We start from the raw sequence: 9,658 nt of genomic DNA, 5'->3' as shown, positions 1-9,658 counted from the left end.
AAAATTCTCGACAATCGTGCAATTGTGTGGGTAAGCTTCTCCCTTACCCACTTCAAAATTGAGAGTGGCCTGGCCCAAGATATTAATATGTTGACCATTCACTGCTGTTAACTGCTTCCCACAACGCTTAAGGCGTGTTTCTTTAAGTATGCTGAAGGCTGACTTTTTAATGAGAGTTGCTTGACTTCCGGTGTCCACAAAAACTGTCAATCTCACATCTTCCACCGTCATCTCAAACGTAGGTCTGCCACCACCCGAGGCAGGATTCTCTCATGTTTCTGTTCTCACCTTCCGGCATTTCGCTTTTACGTGGCCTCTTTTCCCACAATTAAAACAAGTACGCGAGTCCCACCAGTCATTATGTGGGAGTTGTTGCGTGCGTCCACCGCCCCCCGCTTGCGTCTGGGAGGGGCCCTGACCAATTGCCCCCTTGCCCGCTCTCTACCTTCCTGCTCACTGCATTAACATATAGTGACGACCGGGCCTCCTCCGCATCCAAGTCCTCATCTATATGATCTTCGGCGTACTGTACGAGTTTCCTAAAACTCAGGGAAGCCGTGTCCGTAGCGAGGTATGGACCGATATGGGCGGGCAAGGCCTTACAAAATAACTGCTTTGCAAACCGTTCCTCCTGCTGCGCATCGTAACCCAACTCCTGAGGAAGATCGTCTATCCTGGTCCTAAGGAAGGCACCAAAATCTTTTAATGGAGTGCCTTTATCCCTCTGAAGTGACGTTAAGTAGCGACGAGCCTCCTCTTTAGTAATCTTTGCCTTAAATCTGTCCTTGATAGCCTGCACGAATTGTGGCCACGTCCCCAAATGCCTGAATTCCTCAGACTTCCTCAGAGGCCCGCCGCGACCCACACATGCCCCGGTGGCCAGATTAATTTTAGTTTCATCATCAGGAGCCGCGGCTGACACAGAATCCATCTCCCACAACCAATTTTCCACGCAACGGTTGCGTTCCACTTTATTCGATGGGAGCTCAGCACAATTTAACCTTGGCAAGGACAACTTCGGGAGTGACGCCACAAGTCCCGGTTTATAGGACGGAGTACTGGGAGTGTAAGAGGGTACCTGACCAGGGGGGAAGGAACTATGAGGAGTTGGGTGTAGGATTGGGATGAGGAGGGATTCCCCAGTGACCAAGGACCTACCCCAGGTGAGTAACTATTGGAGGTAATAATCTGATAAGGTGGTTGTTGACCCTGTTGTTGATTGTGTGAGTGTTGTGAACCGTTCTGTCCTTGGAGTAACTGTAGCAGCAGCTGTAGTACCTGTGGTTGTTGTTGTGCAGCCTGGTGTACTTGTTGTTGTTGTTGTTGTGCAACCTGTTGTGCCTGTTGTACCTGATGTTGTTGTGCAACCTGTTGTACCTGTTGTTGTTGTGCAACCTGGTGTACTTGTTGTTGTGACGCTTGTTGTACCTGATGTTGTTGTGCAACCTGTTGTGCCTGTTGTACCTGATGTTGTTGTGCAACCTGTTGTACCTGTTGTTGTTGTGGAACCTGTTGTACCTGATGTTGTTGTGCAACCTGTTGTTGTTGTTGTGTAACCTGTTGTACCTGATGTTGTTGTGCAACCTGGTGTACTTGTTGTTGTGACGCTTGTTGTACCTGATGTTGTTGTGCAACCTGGTGTACCTGATGTTGTTGTGCAACCTGTTGTACCTGATGTTGTTGTGCAACCTGTTGTACCTGATGTTGTTGTGCAACCTGTTGTTGTTGTTGTGTAACCTGTTGTACCTGATGTTGTTGTGCAACCTGTTGTTGTTGTTGTTGGGCAACCTGTTGTTGTTGTTGCTGTGTAACCTGTTGTACCTGATGTTGTTGTGCAACCTGTTGTTGTTGTTGTGTAACCTGTTGTACCTGTTGTTGTTGTGCAACCTGTTGTTGTGTAACCTGTTGTACCTGTTGTTGTTGTGCAACCTGTTGTTGTTGTTATTGTGTAACCTGTTGTACTTGTTGTTGTTGTTGTTGTGCAACCTGTTGTACCTGTTGTTGTTGTGCATCCTGTTGTACTTGTTGTTGTTGTTGTTGTTGTTGTTGTGCAACCTGTTGTACCTGTTGTTGTTGTGCATCCTGTTGTTGTTGTTGTTGTGTAACCTGTTGTACTTGTTGTTGTTGTTGTTGTGCAACCTGTTGTACCTGTTGTTGTTGTGCAACCTGTTGTACCTGTTGTTGTTGTTGTTGTGCAACCTGTTGTACCTGGTGTTGTTGTGCAACCTGTTGTACCTGTTGTTGTTGTTGTTGTGCAACCTGTTGTACCTGGTGTTGTTGTGCAACCTGTTGTATTTGTTGTTGTGATCCGTTTTGTCCCTGTATTAACTGTAGTAGCATCTGTAGGGCTTGTTGATGTGTGTCGGGTTGTACCTGCGGTAGTTGTTGAGGTTGTGGGGGGGGGGTGTACGTTCGTAAGCCCATGAATCATCAGGCCTTGTACAACTACAGTGGATGTTCTTATAGTGGGGGCCCCAACCCCATCACTTCCTAGCGCCTCACCAATCATCGTGATGTCGGCCAAGCAAGAGCCCCCCAATGAAATCCTGCTTTCGTCCAGGGCTGCCGCCCCTTGAGCACCCGGATCCGTTACTCCCCCCGTGGGGTTCGCTTGGCCTCCAGTGGGGTCCGCTTGGGGTCCCTCCTCAAGGGCTAACATCTGTACTGCCCCCACCAGGTGAGGGTCTGTCGATGGTCCTTCCCCGATAGCCTCGTCGTCTACCATACCTTTATTCCTGAGCTTCATGTACTTATCACACGACATATTCTCGCTAAACCTCGCAACCTGACCCTACCTGGGGAAAACAGGCAAGTTCTGATTCCGACAAGCGATTGCGGTGAAATTTTAACACAACCCCGATCTCAACAACTAATGACTCGCTCAATAATCTGCGAAGGTATACCCTAACCTTTTACGTTAAACCTCTTGAACATCTAGACCGGAAATACCTTTCATTCACGTCGTTCACTGCGTTCCACAGCCCCAGTGAAACCATAAATCACCTACGCCTGTTGACAGACGATGACAGCTGTCGGCATCCTAGTCTTGCTGACTACACTCCACCAATGAATGAATTCTTTAAGTCATATTACCCTCTTATCTCATTCGTCAAATTTATATGCGGACAGATGGAAATACGCAACTGGCATCGACTACTAATCATCACTTGTGAAACGAGTCGACTGCTAGCAGCCGTGGAGTGAGGACGTTTACCGACCCTCCATGGCTGTTGGAGTTGTTTGCTGTTTTGGTCGCCAGGTGGTGTGGGCGTCCCTGCCCTACCAGTTTTGTTGCCTGCCTGGCTGCGTTGACGTGGCAGTTCTGACATGGGGGGCCTTCTTCCTCCTGTTCAGCGTGTGAATTCCGTGGGCCTGGAGTTCACTTGTAAGGCTGGTTATCCGACCGTCGAGATGGTGATGTGTGACATGCTTCGTATCCCGGTGGAAGCTGTTTACGGTGTGGAGCTAGTTACGGCCCATTGGGTTGTTATTAAGTTTGTGGGGAAGAACGAGTACCGGGACTTCCTCCGTCGGTACGGGGGGCGTACGTTGCCGTTGCCAGACGATGCCGGCTCTGTGGCGATTTCGGACCGCAGTGGTGCCCTGACTTATGTCAGTATCCATGGTGCGCCCCTGGAGTTCCCTGATGACCTCCTCTGGCGTTACTTCGGGGGTTTTGGTACTGTTGTCAGCGTGCGGGTGAACACGCTCTCATCGGGGCGGTATGCTGGGAGGCATACAAACATTCGCACGTTGGGGATGCGCCTGCGGTCGGATATACCTTCTTCTGTCCGGCTTATGGGATACTACGTCCAGGTGTATTATGCCCGGCAGCCTCGTACCTGTTTCCGGTGTGGCCTGTTGGGGCATCAGGCTGCCGGGTGCTCTGAGGCCCCAGCTGCTCCTGTCAACTTGTTCCGCGACAAGGATTTCTCGCCGCTCCCTCTGGAAGCAGTCTCCGGTGATGTTGATGAGGTGGTGCGCGTCCCGTCTGCTGCTGCAGCTTCCCCGGCGGCGCCTGCCGTTCCTCCGGTTGTTACCGTCCCTCCTCTGGTTCTTGAGGTACCGTCGGATGGTCTGCCTGATCCTGTCGCTGTCCCAGCTGCTCCCGTGGGCCTTCCTGGAGCTCCCTGTGTGGCGTCGCTGTCTTCTCCCTCGTCTTCTGATGCTGCGCCTGGCCCTGTGTCCGTGACTCGGGTCCCGGATGTGCTTGGTGCTGGAGTGGCTGCGGAACCTCCTGCTGTGTGTGGCCCGGTTTCCCCTGTGGTAGAGGCTGCTGCCGTTCTGTGTCGGGCGTCGGTTCATCCGGCTCGTGGTACCCGTGTTTTTGGATCTCTTACCAGCTCTAACGGTATCCGGTCGGTGCCCAAACGTTCCCGGCGTTCGTCTTCTGCCTGGGCCGACGTTGGTGACTTTAGTGACTGCGGGTCTTCGGGTATTGACAGTGTGGATACGGATGCATCGATGTCTCAGCGGTTCATGGTGGCGGAGGTCTATGTGCCTGCTGGTTCTGGTGCCTGTGTCTCGGACATGTCTTCGGTTCCTTCTCCGCCGGGGGACTCTCCACAGTGGGGGGTGGTGGCTTCCGCTACCAGGGATGGTGTGGACTCTGGTGCTGGGCGTAGCCTGGTGGTGACGTTACGGAATGATGCGCGCCGTCCGGGTTCCCTGCTGTCGTCTGGTGGTGTGCCCGGGGCCGCGGGTACCCCTGTGGTGCGGGTGCGCGTTTGGGCCCTGGAGGGACGTGTTGCCGGCGTCTGTGATGCCGCCGGGTCACTGGTCGAAGATTGCCGGGTTACTGCTGTCTGAAGGGCCGGAGTGCTTTCATGGTGGGCAAGTTCCCTTCCTTTGGGGGCGAGTAGCGACTTCTCGCCTCATGAGTACTACCATCTGGGTCCCCAGTTTTCTGGTGTTTGTTACCCCTGTTTCGGATTTTATGGCGTCCCCGGTGGATGGACGGGACCCTTTGCAATGGGTGTTCTGGGAGGCGTTTAATGTACGGTTCCCACGGGCCAGGTTCCCGGGCAAGTATGTGCTCTGATTTCCTGTGTCTTTGCTCTATGACATGCTGTGTGCCCTTCTGGCTGTTTGTTTGCCCTGTTCTATTATGTGCTTCTGCCTCTCCCTTTGTGCGTTGCTTTGCCGTGTGGCGTATTAGTTTCTAGTGCTTGGCGTCGCTCGTTTCGCGTTATGGCTTGGGATTTTGCCTTTCCTGGCTTCGCGATTCTCCCTTCACGGGTACGCCGGGGCGCATCCGATCCTACGATTGTCGTCGCCCCTAACTCAACAACAACAACAACTTGTGTAACAAAACACTGTATACGATGTTGAATAAAAATATATATGCGCACTTATAAACCACATAAAAAGGTTATGTTAATTATTAAATGATCGAACTACTAGAATAAACTTGAAAAAATGTAATTAATTTCCACTATATTTATTTGACACTCGAAGTGGACTGGTAACGCAAATATAAACAGAATTATAGTAAGAATTTCTTGTCTCTAAATTAAAATCCAATATAAATCTTAGAAAAATTGATAATTACCTAATGCTCGAACAAAATATACTGAAATTATACAATTAATATTTTCGTGAAGGAACTACACAGAATTTATTGCAAATAAGTTAGTTTCAACTCTGATTTATTTATCGAAAATAATCTAAGTCTTGTTTACTAAAGCACAATTAATACAACACTTTACGTTAACTGAATTTCTCAAATTTTCTTGTAAATCTTAGGCGCGCTAGGAATGAATGACGTTATCGTTAATTTAACCCTGGCGCGATGTTTATATCTTCAACAATTATTTTTAATTCGTAACACCTGACGCTAACAACGGCGTTCGGAAATAATTATAAGTATTATTACTTAAACCAAATTAATGTTAAATTAATTATTTACGTTAGTGAATGAACTCGATGTTTACATACGAACACTTGTTCACAGCCGGTCGCGTTGTAGAATACTGAGAAATTAACACTGATAGCTGGGACGCTCGCAGCTACAGACAGAGTCGCGCTGAACCTTAAATAAAAATTAGTAATTAATCTCCCAAAATTATAATTTAAATACTGGTGCATAGGTGAATAATTACTTGACCGCCTATAACACTCGCTAACCACTTGGACACGTTGGTAAGTATACAAAAATTAAAAGCGCGCACACTGTCCCGAAGCCGAATCCTCAGAAAGTAGTCTCCGCACTAATTCTTAATTAACCAAGTATTTCTTTTCCCAAAATTATAAATTAAATACCGACGTGTAGTTTGCTTATCACTTGAACTGAATATACTACTTGCGAGACACTTAGACACTTGGTTGAGCGCAAACAATTACTGAACGCTGCCACACTGGGCGCTGAGTAAAACCGCTAGAAAATTCAGAGTCCCAATGCTAATTCGCTTCAATGACCAAAAATCGACTTTTGGTCTCTCAAAGTTCTAACTCTGATCACTTTAATCGCACGCTTGAATTAACACTGACGACCCGTTGAACGTAGGGCTAGACACAACTAGAATTTATTCCGAAATTGAGATTTTCCAAGCGACTTGGAAAAATGTCATCGCAAAAATTTCCACGATTTCACTGATTTCAAGTCTTTCACTGATTTCACTTTAATGCACTGCACTTCACTTGAAAACAGTAAACCACTCACCTTAGTAATTCTCTCAGAGAAATAAGACTGCACAATACAAAAACAAAAATTCCAGACTTAAAACAATGGAAAACAAATACTAAGAAAAATAATAACACTTATATACCAGAATTACGTAAACAAGGGGGGAACACTTAACTAACGAAGGAATACTTAACCTGAAAGGGAACTTAATATACAGGGAACTTAATTTAGTACTTAAGGAAATCTCGATTTAACCTATAACCGTCCCATCCCGGCCCGCCCTGTCGCTTTTCCAAGCCTAGGTAACCACATCCACCTAGATCCCGACAGTACCGAATAATCCTGTTCTTCGCGGTCAACGGTTAGACTAAATAGCGGAACAACCGACGGATCTAACTGTCCGACACCACCATAATTCCGTTGCTAGAGAATCTACTAGGCCATCCCTCAGTGAACTCTTGGTACCTTCATGGCTGTACCGTAAAAATCTAGCGATTGGGTCGCCTAACACGCCCTCGGGGATAATAATTAGCGTCCTAATACTTCCCCACCCCGACAATTCGAAACCTAGAATTGTTGCTGCGAAACCACCACGCAGCACCGTCCGTAGTTGCAGAGGGTCGAGTAAATAACACCCTTTCCAACTACCCAAGGCGGCCTCCACTCTAAACTGCCTGCTTAGCCCATACACTAACTGCATATAATTAAACTTTCCAGCCCTTCACGACACTAGAATCGCCTACTCTATGCGAATCGCACCACATAGGATTACCGTCGAACTCTAGATCGTTGCACTAGGCTGACTCTCACCACACAGCATAACCGAACGGACAGATGCGTGAGGCTTCAATAATCGTCAAGAAATTATTGAAAACACCGCTGCTACCATTGTAAAAACCCTGCTTACCTTTGTAATCGCTCTGTACTCTGTGATCGTTCTGAACGCTATCCATGTTGTAATTCTCTTTCTCTCGTCACTCAATACCCCAGCTTAACACTGTTACAGTCCAGTATGACCCCTCACTGGACTCCCACGAATATAAGAGGAATATTAAATGAGGAAGGTACATCCAGAAGAAGGGTTATTAATTAAAAAAATAATAATAATAATAATCATTAAACACTGCCACCACCTTCCCGTCCAACCATACCTGAATGTGTCTATCACCGATTCCCCAGGAAGGCAAGGAATCAGTAATCATGGGAGTCCCGGGAAATATAAATTTCAGTAAGAAATTTTGGGAAATAGTTTGTTAAATTTACTTTACTTAGTTAAATCCAAGGGCAACTTTAATATCTATTAAAGGGAAGTGAACATGGGGTTTTCCAATTCAACACATAAAAATGACCAAGTAGAGAAATATATCAAAGGGAAGTTAAGTGAATACCACTGGACAAGTTATACAATTTATTTTATGAAACATACCCCCTCCCCATCCGGCCCGTTGGCGTCGTGAGGGGGCTTGGTGGACGGCTGCCGGAGTGTGATGCTCCGTTGGGCAGTCCTCTGTCCTTTTCTGGCCTTGCACTCCTGCTGCTGTCTTCTCCAATTGTGCCGGATCGCTTTTCCTTTTCCTTGTGTTTCGTTTTTTCTCCCCCTCTTCTCCTATCTGCTTGTCGTTTCCTGCCGACCTTTTGCTTGTTTTGGATTCTTTCTTTGGACTTCTTTTATTTTGACGCCCGGGTGCTTGAGGAGGCATACTCTTGCACCCGTAGAACTGTAGTACCCAACGTCTCGAGCGAGGGGAACCTTTTATTGTCAATCCCCCTTTCGTCGCTGAACCCGATCTCTACGGACTGACGGTTCTTAAGGTGGCGTTTGTGGGGCGTATACTCACGACGCACCCCTAAGGGGCCCCGGCATGATCGGCGATAGCTTCCTGTTGGGTGTCCTGCCTCTAATTGTGGCTCCATGGTGGGTATGGGGGCACATTCGTGGATGACTTTGTCGTTTTTCGTCTCTATGTCGTTGAATGTTTCCGTTGTACCCTCTCAGGCTCGTGGGGTGGGCGACCAAGCCCCCGAGTCGGCCTGTATTGGAAGACCAGGCTCTGTAGCTCCCGCTGCGTTGGGCCCCGACCTTGCTCCTCCTTTGACCGTCCTGACTTCTTCCCCCAGCTCCCCTCCCTCCTCTGTGGTTGGGTCGAGCCTCCAGCCCCCGGTGGTGACCACTTCGTCCCCTGGTGTGGCTAAGTCTTTCGTTGTGACTACTGCGCCTTTTGACCCCTCTCTCTCTAGGGGTTCTCAACGCCGTTCGCGCCCCAACCGCACTCGCTCGATTCCTTCTCGTGCCGATGCGTATCAGGCCTTCTTTGGTCCTGCTTCATGGGCCAAATACTTTGATCTCCTCCCTCTTGATTCTGCGCCTCCTGACGATTTCTCCCTCCATCGGCATCTTGTAGATTCCGTGGATGCGTCTGTTACTTTCAACCCCACTCGTCTCGGTACACGTGTCGTTGCTGCTCCTTCTCAGGATGCGGCTTCCCGCTTGGCTGCCTTATCTTGCCTTGGCGAGACCCCTGTTCGGGTCTCCAAGAACGTTCAGATGAATGCCAGTGTTGGCACTATTCTCCTCCCACCCCATGTTGCAACCGGTGTTCGGAATCTGCAGGATTGCCACGATGATATTCGGCATATCCTTGATGCCCAAGGCCATTCTGTCCTCCAGGTTGACTCGTTTACTCGTCCCCCTCGTGGTCGTCGCCGTCAACCAATTCGCGTTGTGAAGATCACCTTTGATGGTAGGACCCTTCCATCCTCTGTCATTCTTGCTGGTGCTAGGTGCTCTGTCCAGGAGTATATTCCTTCTCCTCGACTTTGTAACAAGTGCTGGAGGTTTGGGCATGGTGCCCTCCGCTGCTCTGGGACTGTCTCTCTCTGTCCTTTGTGTGGGAGTGAAGGTCACTCTAAGTCGGAGTGCACTTCTCCCCAGGCTCGTTGCCTCAACTGCGGTGAGGCCCATCCTACCTTCTCCCGTGCGTGTGTCCATTACAAGCTTGAGGCAGCCGTCCTCGACTTGAAGCACCGGGAGAG

The sequence above is a fragment of the Procambarus clarkii genome, chromosome 23 (assembly GCF_040958095.1).
Source record: "Procambarus clarkii isolate CNS0578487 chromosome 23, FALCON_Pclarkii_2.0, whole genome shotgun sequence".
NCBI classification, from domain to species: Eukaryota; Metazoa; Arthropoda; class Malacostraca; order Decapoda; family Cambaridae; genus Procambarus; species Procambarus clarkii.
Note: the sequence above shows the minus strand (reverse complement) of the source record.